The sequence below is a fragment of the Saccostrea echinata genome, unplaced genomic scaffold (assembly GCF_033153115.1).
Source record: "Saccostrea echinata isolate AGI-Se365-2 ecotype Australia unplaced genomic scaffold, CSIRO_AGI_Sech_v1 ptg000008l, whole genome shotgun sequence".
NCBI classification, from domain to species: Eukaryota; Metazoa; Mollusca; class Bivalvia; order Ostreida; family Ostreidae; genus Saccostrea; species Saccostrea echinata.
The window spans coordinates 4601404-4628201 of NW_026889757.1; the positions used below are offsets into that span (position 1 = coordinate 4601404).

Sequence of the window (26798 nt, forward strand, 5' to 3'; positions counted from 1 at the left end):
ATGAATTTGAAGCATACTTTTTCTAGTGCTTCTATGGTATTACTGCTTATCGCCCTTGCTCAATGATACTGGAAAAGTCCGGAAGAAGGCAAAACGTGCAAGTAAAAGATGTGTAAAGTTAGCTACTAGTAACTGGCTACTAGTAGCTGGCTACGACAAGTGGGTAAAGTTGGCTACTAGTAACTGGCTAGTAGTAAGCTACAAGTAACTGGCTACTAGTAGCTGGCTACGACAAGTGGGTAAAGTTGGCTACTAGTAACTGGCTAGTAGTAAGCTACAAGTAACTGGCTACTAGTAGCTAGTTACGACAAGTTGGTAAATTTGGCTACTAGTAACTGGCTACTAGTATCTGACTTGAAATGTGAATGAAGCTAGCTATTAGTAACTGACTACGACATGTGAGTAAAGCTAGCTACTAGTAAATGGTTTGCAATGTGAGTAAAGGTTCGCATCTTCTAGTAACTGGTTAAATTACGAATATTAATTTGAAGAAAATAAAAGTAATGTATTAATGCATTTATTAAAAAAAAATTGAATACAATCTTGTATTTTTGTTTCGCTTGTCAAAATATCTTGTATTAAAATATGCTAATTTTAATCTCTACTTGCAGTTTAATACTATCATTGGGTATGCATTTAGCCATAGCATAACCATAACAGTTAATGTGCCGTTTCTTTTATATATTTAGAAGAAATACATTCCGTCCGATGATCTGGCACTGAGGTTATCAAGATATCTTTAGTGATATACTCAGCTACTCGTACCAAGATATCTTTAGTGATATACTCAGCTACTCGTACTTTTAATGTAATATGATGCAAGTTTGGGATTCAAATGTTGATATCATTGAAGTAACTGGGTTCTTATTTAGCTAATATCAACTTATACTGCTGATATAAACTTTCCGTTTGCTTGCTCTGAGGTTGCCAAGATATCTGCAGTAATATCTTTAGCTACTAGTACTTCTTGTGAAATATAATTAATTTTTGGGTAAAATATTAGCATCCTTCAAGTAACTAGTTATTTAGAGAGCTGGTATCTACTGATACAGCTAATCAGACATTTCTTCAAGGTTGTCCACATAAAAAATGACTAACGATTTACGTTTATCTTTTGTTATCTTTTCAGTTACTATTATATTTCGTGAGGCATACGAAAAGTAAGCGATACAAATATTGACATCATTGAAGTGACTGGATTCTAACTAAGCTGATATCTACAAGTATTGCTGAGGAAAGCATTCTCTAAGCTTCTCCACATGATCTGGCACTGAAGTTAACAAGATATCTGTAGTAATACACTCAGCTACTAGCACTGTTGTGTAATATAATGCAAGTTTGGGATACATATATTGATATCTTTGAAATAACTGGGTTCTTACATAGCTGATAACTACTAATATTGCCGATGAAAGCATTCTCTTAGCTTCTCCAAATGATCTGCCACTGAAGTTAACAAGATATTTGTAGTAATATACTCAGCTACTAGCACTTTTTGTATAATATAATGCAAGTTTGGGATAGAAATGTTGATATCACTGAAGTAAGTGGGTTCTTACATAGCTGATATCTACTAATATTGCTGATGTAAACTTTCTCTTAGCTTCTCCACGTAATCTGGCACTAAAGTTAACAAGATATCTGTAGTAATATACTCAGCTACTAGCACTTTTTCTGTAATATAATGCAAGTTGGGATACAAATGTTGATATCATTGAAGTAAGTGGGTTCTTACATAGATGACATCTACTATTATTGCTGATGTAAACTTTCTCTTAGCTTCTCCACATGACTCGGCACTTAAGTTACCAAGATATCTGTAGTGATATCTTTAGCTACTAGTACTTCTTGTGAAATATAATTAATTTTTGGGTAAAATATTAGCATCCTTCAAGTAACTAGTTATTTAGAGAGCTGGTATCTACTGATACAGCTAATCAGACATTTCTTCAAGGTTGTCCACATAAAAAATGACTAACGATTTACGTTTATCTTTTGTTATCTTTTCAGCTACTAGTATATTTCGTGAGGCATACGAAAAGTTTGCAATACAAATATTGACATCATTGAAGTGACTGGATTCTAATTAAGCTGATATCTATGAGTATTGCTGATGAAAGCATTCTCTTAGCTTCTCCACATGATCTGGCACTGAAGTTAACAAGATATCTGTAGTAATACACTCAGCTACTAGCACCTTTTGTGTAATATAATGCAAGATTGGGATAAAGATGTTGATATCATTGAAGTAAGTGGGTTCTTACATAGATGAAATCTACTAATATTGCTGATCCAAACTTTCTCTTAGCTGCTCCACATAATCTGGCACTGAAGTTAACAAGATATTTGTAGTAATATACTCAGCTACTAGCACTTTTTGTATAATGTAATGCAAGATTAGGATAGAGATGTTGATATCATTGAAGTAACTGGGTTCTTACATAGCTGATATCTACTAATATTGCTGATGTAAACTTTCTCCTTGCTTCTCCACCTGATCTGGCACTGAAGTAAACAAGATATCTGTAGTAATATACTCAGCTACTAGCACTTTTTGTGTAATGTAATGTAAGTTTGGGATAGAGATGTTGATATCATTGAAGTAACTGGGTTCTTACATAGCCGATATCTACAAGTATTGCTGATGAAAGCATTCTCTTAGCTTCTCCACATGTTTTGCCACTGAAGTTAACAAGATATCTGTAGTAATATACTCAGCTACTAGCACTTTTTGTGTAATATAGTGCAAGATTGGGATAGAAATGTTGATTTTATTGAAGTAATTGGGTGTTAACATAGATGATATATACTAATATTGCTGATGAAAACTTTCTGTTAGCTTCTCCACATAATCTTGCACTGAAGTTAACAAAATATCTTAGTAATTTACTCAGCTACTAGCACTTTTTGTGTAATATAATGCAAGTTTGGGATACAAATGTTGATATCATTGAAGTAAGTGGGTTCTTACATAGCTCATATCTACTAATTATGCTGATGTAAACTTTCTCCTAGCTTCTCCACCTGATCTGGCACTGAAGTTAACAAGATATCTGTAGTAATATACTCAGCTACTAGCATTTTTTTGTAATATAATGCAAGTTTGGGATACAAATGTTGATATCATTGAAGTAAGTGGGTTCTTACATAGATGATATCTACTAATATTGCTGATGTAAACTTTCTCCTTGCTTCTCCACCTGATCTGGCTCTGAAGTAAACAAGATATCAGTAGTAATATACTCAGCTACTAGCACTTTTTGTGTAATGTAATGTAAGTTTGGGATAGAGATGTTGATATCATTGAAGTAACTGGGTTTTTACATGGCTGATATCTACTAATATTGCTGATGTAAACTTTCTCTTAGCTTCTCCACATGTTTTGCCACTGAAGTTAACAAGATATCTGTAGTAATATACTCAGCTACTAGCACTTTTTGTGTAATATAATGCAAGTTTGGGATAAAGATGTTGATATCATTGAAGTAAGTGGGTTCTTACATAGCTGATATCAACTAATATTGCTGATGTAAACTTTCTCCTAGCTTCTCCACCTGATCTGGCACTGAAGTTAACAAGATATCTGAAGTAATATACTCAGCTACTAGCACTTTTTGTGTAATATAATACAAGGATTAGGATAGAGATGTTGATATCATTGAAGTAACTGGGTTCTTAGATAGCTGATATCTACTAATATTGCTGATGTAAACTTTCTCCTTGCTTCTCCACATGATCTGGAACTGAAGTAAACAAGATATCTGTAGTAATATACTCAGCTACTAGCACTTTTTGTGTAATAAAATGCAAGTTTGGGATACAAATATTGATATCATTGAAGTAACTGGGTTTTTACATGGCTGATATCTACTAATATTGCTGATGCAAACTTTCTCTTAGCTTCTCCACATGTTTTGCCACTGAAGTAAACAAGATATCTGTAGTAATATACTCAGCTACTAGCACTTTTTGTGTAATGTAATGCAAGTTTGGGATAGAGATGTTGATATCATTGAAGTAAGTGGGTTCTTACATAGCTGATATCTACTAATTATGCTGATGAAAGCATTCTCTTAGCTTCTCCACCTGATCTGGAACTGAAGTAAACAAGATATCTGTAGTAATATACACAGCTACTAGCACTTTTTGTGTAAAGTAATACAACATTGGGATAGAGATGTTGATATCATTGAAGTAACTTGGTTTTAACATAGCTGATATCTACTAATATTACTGATATAAACGTTCCACTAGCTTCTCCACATGATTTGGCACTGAAGTAAACAAGATATCTGTAGTTATATACTCAGCTACTAGCACTTTTTGTGTAATATAATGCAAGTTTGGGAAACAAATGTTGATTTTATTGAAGTAAGTGGTTTCTTACATAGCTGATATCTACTAATATTGCTGATATAAACTTCCTGTTTGGTTCTCCACATTATACTGCACTGAAGTTGCCCGGATATCTGTAGTGATATCCTCAGCTACTACAGCGTTTTGTGACATATAAATCACTTTTTTCGTAAAATGTTATAAGCCTCCACGTAGCTGGGTATTTAGAGAGCTGTTATCTACTGATACAGCTATTAAATTTTTTTTCAAGGTATACCCCATTATAATTGACTAACCTTTTACGTCTATCTTTTGTCTACTTTTCATTTACTTGTACATTTCGTGAGATATACGTAAAGTCTGCATTACAAATGTTAACATCCTTGACGTGACTGGGTTCTTACTAAGCTGATATCTACCAGTATTGCTGATGTAAATATCATCTTAGCTTCTCCACATGATCTGGCACTGAAGTAACCAAGATATCTGTAGTAATATACTCAGCTACTAGTACATTTCTTGAAACACGTGTGAAGTTTGCGATAAAAATGTTAACATCGTGGAAGTAACGTGGTTCTTACTAAATTGATATCTACTAATATTGCTAATGTAAACTTTCTCTTAGCTTCTCCACATAATTTGGCATTAAGGTTACTAAGATATATGTAGTGATATCTTCAATTTCTAGTAAATTTTGCAATATATGAATTAAGTTTTAGGCAAAACTGTTAAGGTTTGCATTTTCAACATAATGGCATCTTTAATGTTTTCAAAGGTACTCTCTTTAGGGAGTTAAGGACTGTTACAATTGAACGAGCTTGCGAGTGCATTGACAGCCACCGAGTGCCAATATTCACCAAGTTCAGTTTGAATTTAAGTTCAATAACTCCCTTAATATAGAGCTAATACATTTTCCCATCGATTTATATTAATTATTTTAATTAAATAACTCAAAATTAATGAGGATTATTCAGTGTCGATATTTACATTGAAACTGTGGAATACCAGCATCTGCACTGACAAGTATTCCAATGACACTGCCAAGCCTATGATTTAATAAAAAGGGTTTTTATTGAGGCTTACATGTACAAAATTATTAAATCATAATTTCGATTTTGTCTGAAAATAGATACATCTTAACTAGCTGTCACTTCCAATGTTGGGCGATATTGAACACTCGGCCTCGGAATGTTTCGGAACTCAGCCTTCAAGAAAACGCGAAGTAGTTTTTCATTATAGACTATTTATTAGCTATATTATTAATAATTAAAAATAATAATTATTGAACTAATAACATTTTTTAAATACTAGGTATTTTGACAAATAAATCTCCATATCATGCTGACATAATTATTTTTATAGACCTTCGATCCACATGACACATCGCTGAAGTTACTTTAGATGTATCAATAAAAATGTCACTTGAGCTACGTAGATTTGTCTTGTGATTTTGCTATCTACGACTTTTTATCTACATGAAATATCAAACTGATCACTTTTATATCTCTTAGTAACAATTCATCATGTTTTAGCAATATGTTTTGCCATCGTTTTCTCGCGTATTATTTTTCAATAGATGTAGACCAAAGGTACAATTTAAAAAAAAAGAAAGAATGTTTTTAATGACTACTTCGTAAAATATGTTTTTTGTATGTAGAATTTGTCACAAATAAAATAAAAATAAATCAAAGCGAAATATTAAACATGTATTTTTTACTTTTATTTATTATCATAAAAATTTGGTTTGTCTCAGAAAATTCTTTTTTGTTCGATCTCACTGTCTTTTAATTGGTATTTTGATTGAATCTCAAAAAGTAAATGATTGTATAGCCGATTACCGTATATTTAATAAATGAGATGAAATCAGATTTTAGTGTTTAGATACTGAAAACACAATGTGCAATTGCCAGAATAAAAAAAATAAAATAAGATAAAAGAAAACCTTTGTAAATTAACCATTTACAGAACTGTCATTTTCAAAAGTTGGCAAAGCTTCACCATTCTGGTTTCACATTATTAAAAATTATCAACAACTCGAACATGAGTTGTCCTCTGTTGTAATGTAACAAAAAAGGCTCCAGCATGGGTGTTTTCATAACCTCGAGGTTAATATCTGCTTTGTTTATGCACAATTTTATTTTGAGCAGCCTCTTTTGGGTCGCTTGACATAGCAATCCGTGCTGTATTACTCCTAGGATGGAGTCAAGAATCTCAGAATGGAACAAAAGTCTTAGGAAATTGGGAAACGAGTGAGTATATTTTAAAATATTTAAAATAATACCTTCTTTTCTTTTATCACTCTCTCTCTGTCTTTCTCTCTTAAAATAATACTCTTCTCTCTCTCTCTCTCTCTCTCTCTCTCTCTCTCTCTCTCTCGATCTTTTTTGCTCTTCTCACATTACACTTTTCAAGATTCAAATTGTAACAATTTACTAAAAAATATTTTTTAAATAATACTATTTTTCTCAATTTTAATCCCCCCCCCCCCCCAAAGAGACTTGTAAACCTAAATAAATAAATAAATAAAATACTGATTAAATGTGAACAAAAAAATTCAGGTCTTCATCTCATACTTGCTTTACTTATATTATCTGTAACAGTTCCATCACTGTTCAAGCATACAAGTAAATCACACCCAATTTTCTCGCTGGCAGAAATTTGATATCAGTGTCTAGCCGATATATTGATGTCAGATTTATTATTTTAACCCTTCACTGCCGCTGAACATTGTTTAATAAAATTACTAGAAACTGCACCCTGTTAGAAATATCTTGAATTAGCATTTGTCATTTAATAATCATTCCTTAGGTCATACAGGCTACGGATGTAGTTTGGACTGAGTTTTTAAAATTGAGTGAGAGAGAGAGAGATACATGTAGAGAGAAAGAGAACAATTACCGTTAAGAAACTGGAACTTTTTTGAAAGGAAGAGAAGGCAGAGAAAAAAAACCATGCCCGTAGCGTCCGAGACGTTTTTTAAAGGGTGTGTGTGGGGGTGGGGGTGGGGACTATATATTAATAAAAAACCTAAGATTAAAAAAAAAGGAGAAAAAAAATGTGAAAATACAATTTAATGTTAGAGATATGCTTTTATTGTGTGACTCTGGAACTATGCTACGAACTTTCATACCCACAGAAAGCGCAAAAGAAAGCATTTTATTGTTTACGTCTCATTCTAGTTGTGATTTATAACTATTCCTACCATTTTTAATTGCTGCACATTTGTTACGAAAACATCGCAGCCAGGTTAAGGATGCCCATGGAAAATAAAGTACCCCGCCACAGCATGATACGCCCGTCAAATATTGTTCAATTATCATAAACAGTTTAGAGTGCAAGAAAATCATGTTAACCTTGATACAAAGATTTCAATGATTATTTATTCCTTATAATGTTTGATGTACATACATCTCCTGTGGTGTAGGTATTTATTATAACAAATGATACATATATTTCTCAAATGGTTGTATTAGAGCTTAACAAATGCCCATCTATAGCTTTGTTTATTATATATTTTATGATTAATTAACAATGCTAGAGCCTAATAAAACATCAAAACAAATTTATTTTTATTCTTAATTTTAGTCTATAAAATTGACATCTTAGTGAGACATGACACTCTGCAATTTGTTGTAAAAGATATGAAAATTTAAATAAAAAATATTAATATACAATATCAAATTAGTTTTAATTATATTAAGCAATATCAAATTAGTTTTAATTATTTTACACGAAATTTATCTTGAAAATTAGGCTAGCCAAAATGAAATATTTAATCCTTGCCCAATTCCCAAGAGATATAGATAACACCTGCTTGATCAGAGAGGCTCTACCAGTAAACTCATTAATTTCTCTGTAATTTGACATGCAATTTTCTGTCATCAAAATTCTCCATGACCAGTGCTTGATAATTACACCCATGAGAGAGGTGGAGTTTCCCTTTTAACATTGCATTTGTTATAGGTTGCTGTAAAGTATATAATGAAAAAGAAAGTATTTTCTTGATTTAACATTTTTTAATAAAGATACAGCAATACTCTTACATTTTTTGGGATTGTGTGATTTATATGAGACATACTTTTTTTCAATTAAATTTAAGGTCACAGTGACCTTGAAGTAGGGTGCGACACATCCTCTTCCTAAGATGCATTAACTGGCCAAGTTTGATGATTCTAGGTCTAATAGTTTTCTAGTTATGAGTCTGGCAGAATTTTTCCATATTTGGCCATAGCATCTTAATTAAAGGTCAGAGCGACCTACTTTTAATGTGCGACACGCCTTCTACCCAAGATGTATTAGCTGACAAAGTTCGATAATTCTAGGCCTAATAGTATTAAAGTTATCAGCCGGACACGAAAAAGCTAACAGACGGACGGACGTTTGGACGGACGGACGGACATGAAGAACATAACAAAATACGTTCCGTCTTTAAACAGGCGTATAAAAACACCGAACAATATTCCGAAAAAATTAATACAATGTTAGTTTTTTAAAGCATGAATTTTGGTGACTGGAAATTGAGCTATTTACATTTTGTATATCGAGTCTCTGCTAAGTTCGGCCAAAGCTCAGCTTTAATTAAATGTCACATGAGAGGTTTAAGTTTAGAAAATAAAGGTACCGCTACAAAGATCGTAAAATTTCAAAGATATACGGATATCTTTTTGCAATACAATTTTTTCTGTTTTCTTTGAAACAAATTTCTTAACATATGAAAAGTGCCGTGACAAATTCTCATGCTACGATAATAGCTTGATACACGCTTGATCCATGCCTTAAGTACAGACTGAGGGCGAACTTGTTTCAGATGTCCGGACGATGACCTGGTTCACTTTTATCACATGACATAATGTCCTGGTTAGTGTAGTTGAAACGGCTGGAAAATGTCTCCTACTGTTATCGGTGCTGTTGCAGTAATAAATAATTTTCTTTTGAACTGACGAGGACAACGATTTAATGGATATTTTTGCATTTTAATATTTACTAGATCAATTCAATGGACAATCTCTTAATTTGGAGCACATGGCATCGTTACAAACAGAACTGAAAAATGACTTTAAAATTAAAAAAAGAAAAATAAGTGTTGGTTGTGCAAATATAAACAAGCATGTAGTAAAAATTACTTTTTACCTCATTACTGTATCTTTATTGAAGCTGAAACTACTGCAAATGATAACAAACGGATATTTAACCATCAAGAAAATAAATTTCTATCTCCGATTTCCACCATATTGCTTTTCATCTGCCCGCTCGAATTTTTTCGGGCGATCCGGGCTACTTTCTGACCGCCAGACGGCTTAAAATATTTGAAACAAGTTGCTTCCCCCTTTCCAGAAGTATACACCGGCCCGGCATATGAAACAAGTGCGCCCAGAGCAACTGTCTGTCAAACTAAGAAGTGACGTCATCTCAGTAAGTACAGCGAGGTCAGGCTGCCTATATCTACATTCGCTTAGAGCTATTATGGCAAGATAAGTTACACATTTATCTTTACAATATGTATGAGAATTTTGAGTGTGTTTATAAAAAAACATATATTATACCTATTTATTCATCGAGATTCATTTGTATTGTTTCAACGTGACGTCACGATATGCTTTCCCGAAGCTCTTCATAGGCTAGCGTAAGTATGGGAGTCCTTAGGGCCCTGTCACACCAAGCTGTGTCCACACGGAGTTATTACGGCGTTTTAAAAATTTAAAAATCGCAGTGGGATCGTAGGGAAATTGCACAAATTTCTGTAAAATTTTTACAATGTGAAGATGTCACGGCGTCCCTACGGCGACCCACGCGTTTCTACGGCGTTCTCGCGGCGTGCTACTGCGTTCCCACGATCTCTTCGCGATAGACTGCGCTTCCGCGGAGCTTTTACGGCGTGTTAGGAGTTGTCACCTCGCGTTCACGGCGTTCTCACTGCGCTGGCTGCGTTCACAATACGTTCACAATGCGTTCTTCACTATGGATATATATTCAGAAGGAGTGTAACACATTTTTTTGGAAAGATTCGAGTCACATGACGAAAAGACTTCTACTTATGCCAAGAAATATTCTTTAATTAAAAATGATCTATTTCAATAATTTAGTACTAATTTACTGTAAGTTTTATAATTAAAACCCTTCTTTTTTCAATTATATCAATTCAGATATGTTTTTTCTTTGATTTTATTATGAATGTAAAAAATAAACACACTGAAAAGTTGTTATAAAATTTAAGTAATTCTATCGCAACTCCACTGAAACAACAGAACAAGTTCTGGTGTAATTTTAACTTCCCAATTCTACCCCCATGCTCCTGGCCAGGAGTGCAACAAATACGTTAGTACTCCCATGCTCCTGGCCAGGAGTGCAACAAATACATTAGAATTATTGCTGATCAAATATGAGGCCATTGCTCTTGTTTTGTAAGCTGGATGACAACGCTCTAACAACGCCGTGAAAGCGCATTGTGATCGCCAACGGACGAGGTAGAAACGCCAAGGGAGCGCAATGATCGCAGTGACAACTCCTTGTTGTCGATATGTAATCGCAGTCAAGACAATTAATCTTATTAGAAGCGCCGTAAAAGCGCGAGAGAAACACAGTGACATCTCCAAGGACTCCGCGAGGTCTCCGTGGAAGTGCAGTCTACTATCACTGCGTTCGTGCTGCGATCATGTGCGTCTTCACGGCGTGCGTACGGAGCTCCCACTGCGTTGTTGGAGATCTCACCGGTCTACTACGGCAATCATACTACGTTTCTACTTCGTTCTTATCAGACGGCGATCACACGGCGCGTACTTTGTGCATGCGTTCTAGGAGACCCTACGCGACCCTACCACGTTCAGTGGCGATCTCGCCGCGTTGTCACGGCGCTGTAGGAGACTCTACTGCGCTCACCTCGGCGTTTTGCATTTTTTATGGGATCGCCGTGAGGACGCAGTCCCGGTGTGACAGGGGTTTAACCTAGCTGTGATTGGACTAGGAGAAAATGATACGCAATAAAAATCTTTTTCTTCTCAAGAAAATTTGATATCACTGCTAAATGGTTAATATGTGGCATGATCTAAGATATATATATATATATATATATATATATATATATATATATATATATATATATATATATATATATATATATATATATATATATATATATATATATATATATTAGGGATGGCAACGAATATTCGAATATTCATTCGATGAGTTGATATTCGAATATGAAATTAAGATTCGAATATTCGGTATTTTTCAGATTTCATAAAAAGAAGTACTGTGATTATTAAATTTTGATTAGAACAGTGCTGGAATTATCCCTGTTTAATTTACTAGCGATCAATTTCGATCGCCTGATTTCTTTCACTACTTTCTTATCTTATAGAATTACTAAATTACATGGATTTTGTTTTGAGTGAGGTGTTAAAAAATTGTACAATAATGCTTTGTGTATAATACGAAACGTACTTTCATAGTTTTTATTACTTAAATACGATCGGGTCTAAAATCGAGGACAACAAACTGAAAACCTTCTTAGAATTTCTAAAAGACGTGAAGAGTATACTTATCGAAACAAATTTAATTGATCATTCAAATGAATGTCCACTGTAATTAATTTTGTAAAGGGCTCAATTTCAGATTAAATAATTATATCTTGGGTTGTATATAATCCTGAATTTTATATTCATTATCGGGAAATTAATTAATTATCTAGGAAAATTGTCTATGGAAATATTTGTTTATATTTTGAAAACATTGTATCAAAGATTATAATCATATCTATTATTAGGCAGATAATTGTAATTCATTACACGTATTGAAATCTGAACAGTATACCGTAACGACTATATCTTGCCTTTGGTAAGACGACTGATTCCTCAGTTGGAGATACTATACATATGTTTCATTTGTTAAAATTATAAAATTATATATCAGATGGAATTTCTTATTGTACACCCTTCATACAATTTACTTCCAATATAAGTATACCTTACGCTAAACCTTTCGTGAGAGTAGGATGATGCATATTTAAGATAAAACAGATTTTATTTATTTTATCGAATATTCGAATATATTCGAATACTTTCATTGAATATTCGAATATGAATTATTGACAAAATTGACATCCCTAATATATATATATATATATATATATATATATATATATATATATATATATATATATATATATATATATATATATATATATATATATATATATATATATATATATATAACATGCGCGGATCTAGAGGGGGAGGGGGTTATTAAAAGTATATACTGAAGCAAATAAAAAATAGCTTTTGACACCACCACCCCACGTAGACACCACCACCACGAATTTTTTTTTTTCACGTTTGGGAAATGGATTTTAATTTTTTCTGGGTTGGAAATTTTTTTGACTGGGGTGGAACCCAACATTACTGGATCCGCGACTGAGAAAAGACAACTGTCTTGATTTATCATTCCAAAACATCAAAATCGTAATCCGCGAAAGGAGTCCGCTGAACTTTCCTACTGCAGTATGCTTTAGACAAAAATATGGATAGTTCCCTGCTTCCCATCCTTTTTAGTACGAGCCTGCATTATCCGAATAATGCAATAATCTCTTCTCCTTATTCAAAAAAATGAGTAACGGGATGACGGTCACTCTGTACCATCGGCTCATACATTCACGTGTCTGAGAGAGAATCGAACGACAACTCTGCATAGGAGATTGGATGACGGTCTCAAACTTGGCAAATGAACAGCGCAAATAGATGTAAAAACATTCCTTTTCTTTGTAATATTGTTTTTCAATTGAAACGCTTAAATAATTCTTTAAGAATGAACATCACACTATAACGTCATATATATTTTAATTTTTTAGAATATATTTATAAAACGAAGATTTACCTTTCATCTCCTCTAATATGCTTGTAATATCTGTAAATTTTTATTCATTTAAAAGGTAAAATCATAGATTTTTTTTTCCACAATTAAAGTTAATTTTCACTCTTACACTTTACTTACTTTTAAAAAAATCGACCTTACAGTTTTAACAAGTTCCCTTATTGCACACATTGTCGCATTTACTTGATCGACGAGTATTTTATAGTGTACTATATATAGAGAATAATACATGGCAAAATCTGTACCACACCCCACATCAACCTGAGACTCGAGGGCCGAAGGCCATAGGTATGATACAGAATTTGTCATGTATTCTTGTTTTTATTATATATCTGAAAATAGTGTCAAAGATCATATATAAACTTGTAAATTAATTAATGAATTTTTAATAATTGGATGTGTTCTGTTTTTGTTGAATTTCTCTTTCTCATTATTTTTTCCAAAGGCAATGCATACAATGATAAGAAATGAAATAATAGTAAATTAAACAAATTATTTTAAATAACATAAAATATCAGATGAAAATTACAAATGACAAGCTAATTCAGAGAATTTGTGTCCCCCGCTTAGGGAAAAAAGAAGAGCATGCGCAGTTCTAGGGGGACCCCCCCCCCCCTCTTGGATATGTAGAATTATTAAATGTATACATGTATATTGAAGCAAATAAAAAATGCCAGTATAGATATAAAGAAATGACTGTTTATTCTTTAATATGTGTACAGAAGATTATTTTTATATAGAATATTTATCACACTGTAATAATGGTTTTATGAGTTTGTACACGCCAGACGTCATAACTTTTTCATTTCACACGTTGAATACTATCATCTAGTAAATCGTCCGGGATTTAAACCCGGGACCTCTCACTTGCTAAGCAAGAATCATACTCCTAGACCACGGAGGCACTTAATTAAACTGTAAATTAAATGCAAACATTAGGTCACATATAATGTTTATATTCACGTTCGATATTGTCAAAATTTTAAACAATACATGGTTTCTAATTTAACCTTGACTAAACAGTTCTAATAGATGTAATTAGAATATAAAGTCCGCCGACAACCTGTATTATACGTAATACCTCTCCACATGCCCCTGTGCTAAAAATAGTGCCAAGCGACTTTTAATACAATGAATAAAAAAAGGGCGGGACACTTTGAGAGGGGCGAGAGAGGCCATAGGGAGTTATGGTTTCATTGCAAGAGCTTCTTGAGATATCGCCCGAAAACGAAAGTGTTACACACAGAATGTATGAATTTATGACGTAGAACCTTTACCTTTTGGCCACAAAATCAGTAGGGTTCTTTCTTAGGCCACAGGGAGTTAAAAACGTTGTTATGTAAGATTTCATTGTAAAAGCTCAAAGGATTCTCCAGATATCGCGCGGAAATGAAAGTATTAAAACAGACAAAATTTATTACCTTGACCTTTGACCTCAAAATCAATAGGGTTCTTTTTTAGGCCATAGGGAGTTGCTATGCAAAATTTCATTGCGAAAGCTCAAAGGTTCTCGAGATATCGCGCGGAAACGAGAGTGTTAAAGAAAGGCCGAAATACAGACAGACGGACGGACACACAGACCCAAATTAATATCCCCCACTTTCAGTGAAAGCGGGAAACAACAATTTGAATAAAGGAGATGGGTGAACATGACGAGCGATAAGCCTATAATGTGACAAACATGAGGGTGAAAAATTGAATTTCAATAATATCAAAATTTTCCTTGAAATTTCGTCTAACATAAAAAATATACTTTATGTAAAATCTCTACAATTTGCAAAAATCTCGCAAAGATTGAAATTATTTGCCTGTGAAATATTAGACACACACAAAAGCGGGCTAAAAGAGTCATTTTCTCATACTATAATACTATTTTTCGATATGAGTGGGTCTTCGCTCCACCTTTTTGAAAGTTAATCCTCAAAGTTTGCATAAAAATATACATTTTTTGGTTATCAAAAATATGGAGCAATGACCCACTATACATTAAAAATATACTTTTATGACATAACATTTGCAGCTTTTCGAGAAATACTTGAAGTCCATTAAGTCAAGGTTCATATCACAAACATGATTTAAATGCCGCACTTCATCAGGACTTGTGTAGTCTAGTGGTTAGCGTGCTAGTCTCGAAAGAAAATGATACTCAGGATTTTTATTGCTAGGGTTCGAACCACACGAATATCACATCAATTTTTTTAATAAAAGAATAAATTTTGCCGAGAAAATTTTCCTCAGAAAAGTTTTGTTTATCATAATTTCATAAATTTCAATAATGAGAACTTTACTCTAAATACAAAATTCACAAACTGAACATGATTTTTATATATCTAAAACTATAGGCTTTCTGCACGCTATGTTCGTCCATCTCCTTTATAATAATTGAAAAAGATCCGAGGTACTACGAATGAAAAATACAGAGATGTTCCGGAAAGGTCTACTAAAGGTTGTGTTCAAGAGTGAAATAAAGGGTGCTGATATAGGGTTTTTAATACAGGGCGCGTGCTTGTGTTCATATCAGGGATGAAAAATCCTGTATTATATAACGAATATATATTAAAAGGATTTATTACATATTTTTTATATTTATGCGGAGTCAGTATATCAACGATCATACACGTTGTCGCGATTTTGTAGTTGCTAAAATCATTCCAGAGCATTTTCATTGGAAATTGAAACGATTTACTCATGTAAAAACACATTTATACACAAAATTTAAAACAAATAGGTATTTTTTTTCAGATTGAGAGTCTGAAGTAGGTTTGAATTTTGTAGGGGGTGTTCCAAGGCCTATATTTCTGGTATTGTACCATGCAAATTTGATGTCATATAAATTTGACGAAAGATTTTTTTTAGAGGCCAAGTTTGAGTCAAGGCCAAAAATTAGTTTGAAGCCAATTCAAAATAGAGGTCAGGTCAACTTTGAGGCTGGGCCGGTGGGGCCAAACCAGTTTATAGTATGCTAAGAGTTTGACTTTATCCAGGGAGCATATCTAATTAAAAACAAAATCAAACACTTAGTAAATTGTATATGAAAAGAAAAGGGTTACTTTTTCAAAGAGAAGAGTTGGAGGAAGAATTTTATATAAATCTGACTTTTTCCAGGGGTTCTGACTACCATGGCCCCTCGTTAGATCCGCGAATAAATATATATCTTTTGTGCGCATTGGTTGACAATTTCTTTTAAATACTTATTATCTAAAGTTTCTGTTCCATAAAAGAAAATATGTTAATTCTTTTTGAACAATGGATTACAGTATTCACAAATTGATAATCTATAAAAACAATTGGCAGAAACAATACATGGAGCACAAAACCTTAGAAATCATGTCATAACAAGCAAAAAAGCACTCTAGAATTTCTGAACGAACAAAAACATAAACGAAACAACCAAACGAACACAAAAAACCAAAAAAATCACACTAGTCGTTATATATAAAAAATATTTTTGGTCCCTTCAAATACACCATGCTACTGAAAGTAAATAAGGGGCACAAAGATAATTTAGTCCCCCACCCCATCTCACCTGTACCTCTGAAAGGATGGGGCACTTGTCCCCGCTGTCTCCCTCCCATTTTGCAACGCCTTTAATCATTATATTAATTTCTTTAAAAAAAAAACCCATATCAGTCGAGTACATTTTTTGAAGATCTGAAAATCACTTAATCATTGTTAATAATTTCTATTTGCCTTTTTGAAGCTTAAGAAAATGAAGCGCACACATTCATTTCCAAAGAAGTATGCGGAATATGTGGTGACTTTTCCAAAGAAAAAAAGTAGGGATTTACCCGAAGACGATACTGGATCCGTGGATGTAAATAATGGCGATGAGATAAATGAAGATAACATAAGCAAAACCAAGGATAAAAAATGCAAGAAAGATGACCTGGATGATGGGGTCGCTGAGTCTATTAAAAACAATTCCACCACAAGTTCTTGTGATCGCGAAATAAATCAAGATATCATTACGGAAAATGAAAACATAGAACACAGAGAAGATGCAATTGACGATGAAACCGAAGATTTGAATATCAATAAGAATAGTACTAGGCAGCAGAGAATGGAGAATGCAGATAAACATTTTAATGATATCAAGCTACTATCCGATGGTAAGAAAAAAGGTGACGTAGAATCCAGTTTGGATACCACTGACGATGATCTAGACTGTTCACCAAATGAAAAAGATTTTGGGTACGAATTTCACTACAACAGTTTTAGCGAAAACTCTAATGACGACAGCATTGAAGTAAGAAGCATATGCTCGTCAGATAGTGATGTATGTAGTTTTTCCCACTCTTATTTAAAAGGTAGGCACTTCAATGATTCAACTGACAGCGAAAAAGAAGACTCTTTTGAAGAATTCAAAGACAATATTAAAATTAACGAACGAAAGAACGACGACAACAATAACAAAAATACTATAGATGAGGAGAAGGAAAATTTTACATTTACCATTCCGTTTTCTGAATGGGTAAAACTTCCCTTTGTAGACAAAGACTCTTATAGACGCCTTGGTGGGAACATGTGTTTTGGTGTTCAAATACAATAGAATATCCAGAAGTAATAAGGCCGCTCAATACGGCTCATTTTCAGCTAATTGTAAGCACAAAATGTGTTCAGCAGTTTACAAAATGACGATCAGCGATGAACCCGACGGAAAATCAGCAGTAGAGGTAAATGTTAGCCGAACAGGAAAAATATCAGAGAGGAACGAAGAGAAATCGAGATTTGTAAAAGACCAGAGACGAAGTCTCGTGAAACAAGAGTTGACGACTAAATCCCCATACATGTACCGGTCCGAACTTTTACTCGAAGCAGACAGTAAACAACTTAATGCCGGTAACTTTTCAACAGTTCCAACAAAAGATGTCCTGAAACAAATAAGAGCGGAGGAAAGACAATACGAAAAATTGAGTGACTGTGTAATAAGAGAAATTTATGCCGTGAAGAAAACATTCGAAATTTTGGATACAACAGTTAAACCAGTAAATGGATACATTCAGTTTATCGGATTTGAACCCTTTTTTGTGATTAATTTTTGCGGCGAGCAAATCAGCCTTCTCAGAGATGCTTGCAGGCGAGAGGATTGCTACCTGTATTTTGATTCAACTGGACTCTCTATGAAACGACCTATGGACCAACCCAAGAGAATTTATATGTACTGTCTTGTTCTCCAAACTCGAAGGCATGAAGGAGGCGTTAGAGTGGCAGAGATGTTAACAAATGACCATTCTACTCCATCCATTACTAACTTTCTCTTGCGAGTAAGACAAGCTATCACAACAGGCAGTTTTTTTCGAGCACCAAGAAAAATCGAGACGGATTTTAGCTTTGCTATGATTCATGCTGCATGCAGGGCATTGAATTCTTGCAGTTTAGTAAATTATCTAACAGAATGTTGGAACAGAATAACTTCATCTACAACTTTGTCATCCAAATTTACCATTCTACACATTTGTGCTGCACACATGCTGAAGTTATTTCAAAAATTAATTGCTCAATCAACAGAGATCAAAGATGTGAGGAAATTTTGGTTGTATGTATTGGCAAGATTACAAACTTCAACATCACTGGAAATGGCCACAAGTTTAGTTGAGGATATAACAACAATTTCAAGAAGTAAGCTGATCAGTAAGACAGCAAAAAAAGCATTAGATCGACTAAGTACCACCATAAAGATGCAAGGCACCAGTATTGAAGAAGAAAATGCATTTAATCTTACATACGATGCGCCACGCGAATTGCTCGATGGGGAAACTTTGAGGTCTCAATCCCCGTTCTACGAATACTTCGAGAAAATTATAGATGAAGCCTATATCTCCGATGCATTAAGATACAAAAACCCATTTTACATTCCAACGCTTCCTGAGAAAATCCTGAAACAATACTTACCTTTTTTCCCTCTTTGGTCCGGTATCCTATTATTAGGACCAGACAGAAATTTAATTGAGGGATCCAACAGAGACACCAATGCTGTTGTTGAAAGCCACTTTTCAACAATTAAAAATGAAATATTACAAAAAGAAAAAAACATCAATCCAGCAAAGGCCTGTCGTCTATTCTATGTGTCAGCAAAAGGCTTGGCCAAATCCTCTCTTGTCTCTGCGGGGAAAAGGAGAGTTAAAGATGACACCCAAGAAGAGGAAAAATGGGAAAGATCGGGACAACGGAACATTACCAAAAAAAAGAAGTCAAAATACTTTTCAAGTCCATCAAACTTAAAGTTTATGAAAGTCAACGAGGAAGTAAATGATAGTTTAGAGGAAGCAGCATTAAATTTCAAAAAGTCAAAAACATCTCAAAAAAAATCAAGCAAAGATCGAAAAGAGCGTGACGCAGACAAGAAAAGAGGCCAAGAATTTATGAGTACAGAAGAGTCATCATTTGACTTTACAGATGAGAATGCCATGAAATGGGGTGGCTTTGACAAGGTTAAGACAGGGATTTCACTGTCCAACACATGTACAATTGACAACATACTAACTGCTCTGCACATAATAATATCTTCTCGTTCCGATGTTAGGTTGGAACTATCAAAATGCAAAGATACTGCAATCCAGCTAGTAATAGAGATATGTCTAAATGACATGCGACAGCGGAGGTGGACAGATGCCAAAATTAAATTTGTGAAAGACCTCCTTCGGAAACAAGGTTCAAACGTAGATTTGTTTGGTTCTGAGTTTGAAATGACGGTGAAACACCTTGTCAAACCTCAAAGTCACATAACTGAAACAGAATGCATTCGGTGTTTGAAGAAAAAGTCTTTTCGGAAGGACCTTATCGAATTAGGGCTAGGAAGGCATAATCAAAACACAATTCACGATCTTCTATTTGATTGGGAGCATGGAACTTCATCTCGTTGCCCTTTAAGATGCGGTGGCAAAACAACAACAACACGACATTTTGAATCCACACCTGTGTTATTATTTGTTACAGTTGACTTGGCATCTGCTGAAGGCAGACTAATAACTGATTCTTTAATAGATCCCGTCATAATTGTTGGCCAGCAGTACGATTTGTATGCAGCAACTCTGAATCGGCATGGTCATTTCCGTTTGTTGGTAAGGTCTAAATCCGATGGTCCATGGTATAGTTATGATGGTCTTCGGGCTAAAAACAGATTTGAAAAACTTGAACGTTTCAGATGTAGGTCAAATGAAACAGTTGTCAATCTTATATATGTCAAATGTCAGAGTAATTGAGCATATCAACGTTCAGATGAGTCAAAACTTACCGGGTATATACAGTACAAGTACATATCTTTGCATATTATTTTGGCGTTGTTGACATTGCCTAATGAGAACTTTTGTATAACAACGAGTTATATATGAATGAAGTTTAGGTTATGTTGAATGATACGTGTACATTTATTTCTACTGGATTTCAAATATTTCTTCCTTCTGTTTTACCTACTAGTATTGCAATGTATAAAACAAATTTTCAAAATGATGCATTTTTTACAAAATGTAGTAATAGCGGACGAAAGAACAAGATGTATGTTAGTAATATTAGTACTATGTCAAGTGAGGACCTATTTTAGAATATTTTGTCAACAATATTTCTGCAGTTCCATTCTCCGTATATCCAGTTACTTGATGCATATCTCACAAAATAAAGCAGACGACGAGAACAATAACGATACCGTTTAATTTTAGTGAAACGTCGTGAAAATAACTTGTAAAAATATTTAAGTAAGAACCAAGTTAATTTTATGATGATAATACTTGTATCAAAAACTTTACGTAAGTCTAACAAAATATGCAAGTGGCCAAAAAGATAACAAAAGAAACGTAAAACGTCAGTCATATGCTTTGCGGCAAACCATGAAGAAATGTCTTATTATCTGTATCAGTAGATATCAGCTCTCTAAATACCCAGGTACTTGAAAGATGTTAACATTTTACCCAAAAAAAAAGATTCATATGTCACAAAACGTACTGGTAGCTAAAGATATCACTACAACTATCTTGGTAACTTCAGTGCCAAATCATGTACAGAACAAAACAAGAAGTTTATATCAGCAATAAGAGATATCAGCTAAGTAAGAACCCAGGTACTTCATTGATGCTAAGATTTGTATCGCAAACATGCATTATATTACACAAAAGTACCAGTAGCTGAGTTTATTACTACAGATATCATGTGGAGAGGCTAAGAGGATGTTTACATTAACAATACTAGGATATATCAACTTAGTAAAAACCCAGTTACTTCAATGATGTTAATCGCAAACTTTACGTATGACTTACGAAATGTACTAGCAATTGAAGAGATGAAAAACGATAAACGTAAAACGTCAGTCATATTTTATGTGAAGAACCTTGTAGAAATATATTTCTTACTGTATCAGAAGATATCAGCTCTCTAAATACCCAGCTTCTTGAAGGATGTTTATCTTTTATCCACAACATGATTCATAGATCATAAAACGTACTAGTTGCTATAGATATCAATACAATATCTTGGTAACTTCAGTGCAAGATCATATGGAGAAACTAAGTGGATGTTTATATCAGCAATATTAGAAGGTATCAGCTAATAAGAATCCAGTTACGTCAACGATGTTTACATTTGTATCGCAAACTTGCATTACGATACACAAAAAAGTACTAGATCATGTGGAGAAGCAAAGAGGAGGTTTACATCAGCAATATCAGTAGATATAACCTTGGTAAGAATGATGTCAAAATTTGTATCGCAAACTTGCATTACGTTACACAAAAAAGTACTAGTGGCTGAGTATATCTCTATAGATATCTTGGTTACTTTAGTATACCGGTTCATGTGAAAGTTTACATTAGCAATACTGGTAGATATCAGTTTAGTTAAAACCCAATTACTTTAATGATGTAAACATTTGAATCGCAAACTTTACGTATGCCTCATAAAATGTACTAGTAGCTAAAGAGACGACAAAAGATACATGTAAATCGTGAGTCATACGTCATGTGGAGTAACTTGAGGAAATCTCTTATTAGCTGTATCAGTAGATATCAGCTCTTTTAATACCCAATTACTTGAAGTATTTTAACTGTTTACCCAATTAATGATTCATATGTCACAAAAACACGCATGATGTCACTACAGATATTTTAGTTACTTCCAGATCATGCGGAGAAGCAACGAAGATGTTTACATCAGCAATAATGGTAGATGTTAACTTAGTAAGAACCAGTTATTTCAATGATGTTAATCGCAAACTTTACATATGTCTCACGAAATGTACTAGTAATTGAAGAAATGGAAAAAGAAAAATGTAAAATGTCAGTCATATTTTCTTTGAAGAACCTTGAAAAAATATATTACTACCTGTATCAGTAGATATCAGCTCTCTAAATACCCAGCTTCTTGGAAGATGTTAACCTTTTATACAGAAAATGATTCAATTCCACAAAACGTACTAGTAACTATAGATATCAATACATATATCTTGGTAACTTCAGTGCCAGATCATATGGAGAACGTAAAGGTATGTTTAGCAATATTGGTAGATATTATATAAATAGTGCACGTTTTTGAGGGTAACAGTTGAAATTGACACCCCAAGGAAAACCATTGTCAACCGACGCGTCATACTGAATGTCTTATTGATTTTGGGTGTCATAAAAAAATTCGGAGATCGTCGTTAAGTTCACGCTTAGAAAGCTTTCAAACTCCTCGCTTCTATTTTTCTCAATAAGAGAGCTTCGGAAAAGATTTACCAACCTCTTTATTGTTTGTTTGCTACTCAAAAAGTCCTTTATCATCTAAAGTTTGCACTCGCAAGGATGTTTCGTCTGTCGTTTGTTGTTTTCAAATAAGGCATATCGGACGCAAGCTTTTATTGACGTCGTTTATTCGGCTTCTTTCAAACGCACAACCGACGTTTTGCAAATTCTACGGTTAAACCGTACGTGCATGATTTGAACGCATGTGATATTTTCGTAATGTTACCCGTTGTCAAGTGTGTTGCTAACGCTGAGGGTAGCATTACGGATTGTTAAATGCGTCTAAACCAATCAGATTTTAGTATTTAACATGAAAGTATAATAACAGCTTATAAAAACCCAGTTACTTCAACGATGTTAATATTTGTATCGCAAACTTCATGTATGTTTCACAAAAATTCTCTATTAGCAGGAGAGATATCAATATATAAATTTTGCATGTAGTTGAGTGTAACATTGAAAATTTTCTCCCCAAGAAAACCATTGTCAACCGAGGCGCAGCCGAGGTTGACAATGGTTTTCGAGGGGTGAAAATTTTCAATGTTACACTCAACTACATGCAATATTTATTATAATATTATACTAAATGTTTTATACAAATACATGTAACAGTGAACCTTGTGCGCATGAATTCTGCGCAGTCACTATTTTTTAAAATATCACCCGTCGTCAAGCAATGTTGACTGTTGCTACACTGGAGGGCGTGGCTTCATTATTCAGCGGGTAATAGTGTTTCTCGACGAATCAAATTCAACTAATTTATATCAAAGTATAATATAAGATAAATATAAATTGTTAGTAATATGTCATGTTGAGAACCTTGAAGAATTTTTTTTATCAGCCGTATCAGTATATATCTGCTCTCTGAATATCTACCTGCTTGGGGGATGTTAACTTTATGTACAAACTTACGCTGCAATTTGCACATATATGTACATTATGAAACTGTACTAAACAAATTTACATTGTTAAATCCATTGTATTTATTGACTGTTGTACCAAATTTTATATGTTTTGATCAGAATGTAATTTTATTTTGATCAGTAAACTTTTTAAACAACTCATGACAAAATAATTAACGTTTTTGAAATAAAAAAAAAAGAAGTAGAAGGCTGTTCTGACAGAAGCTATGTCTTCGAAATATATGAAAAATTTAACATAGTTTACGATTTTTCTAAGATATGACTAACTGAATATACATAGGCAACAAAAGTATTAAACTGCAAGTATAGATCAAAAGTAGCATATTTCAATATAGGACATTTTGAAACAAAAATACGAGATTGTTATTTATTTTTTAAAGGTATTCAATTCATTTTCTTTCAATTAATATGTGTAATTAACCAGTTACTAGAACTACGTTTAAATTCAGTTTCTAGTAGCCAGCTACTAGAGGGTAGCTTTATTGACATGTTTTAACCAGTTACTAGTAGCTAGCTTTACCCACTGGTCGTAGCTAGTTACTAGTAGCTAGCTTTATTCTGATTTTGAGTCTTTTACTAGTAGCTAGCTTTACCCACTTGTCATAGCTAATTACTAATAGCTAGCTTTACCCACTTGTAGTAGCTAGTTACTAATAGCTAGCTTTACCCACTTGTAGTAGCTAGTTACTAGTAGCTAGCTTTACCCACTTGTAGTAGCTAGTTACTAGTAGCTAGCTTTACCCACTTGTAGTAGCTAGTTACTAGTAGCTAGCTTTATTCTCATTTTAAGTCAGTTACTAGTAGCCGGTTACTAGTAGCTAAGTTTACCCACTTGTCGTAGCCAGTTACTAGTAGCCAGTTACTAGTAGCTAACTTTACATACCTGCAAGTAAAACACATGTAGAGAAAATGATGATGTTTGTGAGTGTTCCCTAACAATAGAACACAGACTGACTATGATGACATTAAAAGATCCTTTAATGGTCGCGCCGTCTAATGGCAAGCTTCGGCGATATAATGATAGTTACCCTATCACCGATTCTATGGCCGACGATATTATTATGACAGATGGCTATGGGTCTCGGCTTGTCATTGCAATTAACAATAAGTTTCCCGGACCAACCATTGAAGCTTTCGACGGCCAAAGAATGATCATCCATGTAAGAAATTCGATGCATACTGACTCAACAACTTTACATTGGCACGGAATGCATCAGCGCGGCACTCCACATGCAGATGGTGTTGCCTTCATAAGTCAATGTCCAATTTTGCCAGGACATACATTTACCCATACATTTACAGCAAGCCCACATGGAAGCAGTTTCTATCATGCACATATTGGAGACCAGCGTAGCATGGGATTATATGGAGGATTGATAATTTATCCCAAGCACAAATTTTATTCTCAACCACAAATTGGCTTCACTGTTTTACTACAGGACTGGAATCATAGCGATGACCCAGAAACATTATATCAGCGAATGCTTAATGGAGTTTATAACTTGAACAAAAGCCCTCCGACATTAATAGATGCAACACAGTCCGATTTGATTTCATTTGTACTTGCACATATTCTGTCGATCTTGAATTTGGAAAGGTGTATCAATTTGTTCTTACAAACATTGGCAGTGGGCGCGGCTGGTCTCATCCAGTTCATCTACATGGTCATTATTTCTTCGTCTATAAAATGGGATTTGGTGAATACAATGTAAATACGGCCAAATTTATATCTGAAACGGAGGACATCGAATGCCAGAGAACTAATACAACTAATTATTGCAATTCTGCTAAATGGAGAAATGAGACATGGAATACTTACATCCCTGGCTCTAAAAGCAAATAACCCTGGTTCTTTCATTGTCACATTGATCTTAATTCATAATACGAATGGCATGGGAATGGTTCTACTGGAGTCACCTTCCAAGTATCCTCCAGCACCTCCCGAGTTCCCACAATGTGGGTTCTTCAATCAAAATCAGAACACATCCATTGGATCACGTTATATGATACTAAGGTATAAAAATATATATATATATTTTATTATTGGACAATATGTTCGAAACAGTATGAATAATATTTAGAGTTAGCCACGGAGTGTGTAAGTAGTTGATGCAAGTAGTTGGTTATATTTTTTCAATTCTATTTTTTTCCCGCAAATCCATTATTATTTATTTTAGTACAAATATACTACAATATTCGGCGGATTATATATACTACGACATACATGTAAAAGTAAAGATTCACTGTTTATTTTCCAGATGTAGTGTTCCTGTTGTTTGTTATGGTTGGTGGGTTTGGGTGCAAGATCCAGACCAACGGATGAAATATTACACAAGTGCCTGGTTTTAAACCCATTTTTAAAACTGTGTATATAGATAATGTACTTGTTTTTCATTATTGAATATTTAGGGAGAGATTTTCACTTAAAAGTTTGTCTACTGTGTAATTATAGTTATACTGTAGAAATTGGAATTGGAACATTAATTTTCACTCAGACATTTTTTTGCTGTATAATTATGGTTTTCACTGTTGAATATTTTGTAGAGATTGAACTTGAACATTTTAACTGAAATATTTGTCTGCTGTATAATTATAATTTTCATTGTTGAATATTTGTAGGATGCGATTAAACTTGACAATTTTCACTCAAAAAATTAAGATATAGTTAGATGGGGCTTTCTAAACTTAGTACATCTTTCAAGCAAAGGCAAAATCATGTTTACCATAAATTTAATTGGTATTAAAAGGGAAGGTGGAGATTACCTGGGTAACTTCTTGTGAAACATTTGCAGGCCCGTAGGAATTAGTTTTAATTTGGCGGGCACAACCAAATATTTTTAGTTTGGGGGAGGGAAGCACTTTCAAGCAAAAATTCCTTGACAAGCAAAAAATAAAGAAATAAATAAAAGGGTCACCAGATGTTATTACTGAGGAGGCGCAAGCATAAAGTAGCTATGTTTTCTGT

At 33.9% G+C, this 26798-nt stretch overlaps 1 pseudogene; it reads left to right on the forward strand.

Annotated features, from left to right (window-relative positions):
- Nucleotides 1-25545, forward strand: LOC133181106 (uncharacterized; annotated as a pseudogene).
- The last annotated feature ends 1253 nt before the right edge of the window (nt 25546-26798 follow it).